Source organism: Volvox carteri, assembly GCF_000143455.1.
Source record: "Volvox carteri f. nagariensis unplaced genomic scaffold VOLCAscaffold_30, whole genome shotgun sequence".
Lineage (NCBI taxonomy): Eukaryota > Viridiplantae > Chlorophyta > Chlorophyceae > Chlamydomonadales > Volvocaceae > Volvox > Volvox carteri.
In genome coordinates this window covers 1515717-1516444 of record NW_003307573.1, presented here as the reverse complement: position 1 = coordinate 1516444, position 728 = coordinate 1515717, and positions in this window count along the sequence as shown.

The window sequence follows — 728 nt, the reverse complement described above, 5'->3', positions numbered from 1 at the left end:
ATTCTTAACAGGTTATGAGCCCCGACTTACGCTAGTAGCTAACATAGCTAACGCGAAGAAGGCATAGGACGCCTGCAAGCAACTACAGTTGGACTTTTTGGGAGTAGGACACGTTATCAGCGGGCACACACTTTGCTTGTTGGTTTGCCCAGCCGCTTCAGCATGGTAACGACATCCCTACTGGTGCGTGACGGCGATTCGGACATGGCTATCGTCACCTCGACGTTCTTGACTCTCGAGTTGGCAAGCGGTGGGTCTGGTACGCCTACCGAGTCGGCAGCTTATGCTTCTGTCGGCAGTTTTTCGTTGCCATCGACGTGCAGCATCACATAGTGCGTGAGAGGGTGAATAGTGGTGAGGTGCAGTTGGAATACTGCCCTACGGAGTGGATGGTTGCGGATGTGCTAACGAAGGCTCTGGGCGAGGTGAAGTTCAAACGTTGCCGAGATGCGATGGGCCTTGTGTGAAGTGTGCAGATGAACTTGGTACTCGTTGGGATACGGCCCGAGGGGGCGTGTTGAGGAAACGGTCCTCTCCCAACTCGTGTGGTTGTCGACCAGGGGATTTGACCCCGGGTCTGCGCCTGACTAATGGGGAAGACTTACCCCAGAAGCTTATGGGCTACCGATGCATATCCGGTAGCTAAGTGATAGACATTAGGGCATCGTCAGGACGGCGCAGTGAGATCGCGGAATGTACGTGCAGTTAGATCGCGGAATGTACGAGTT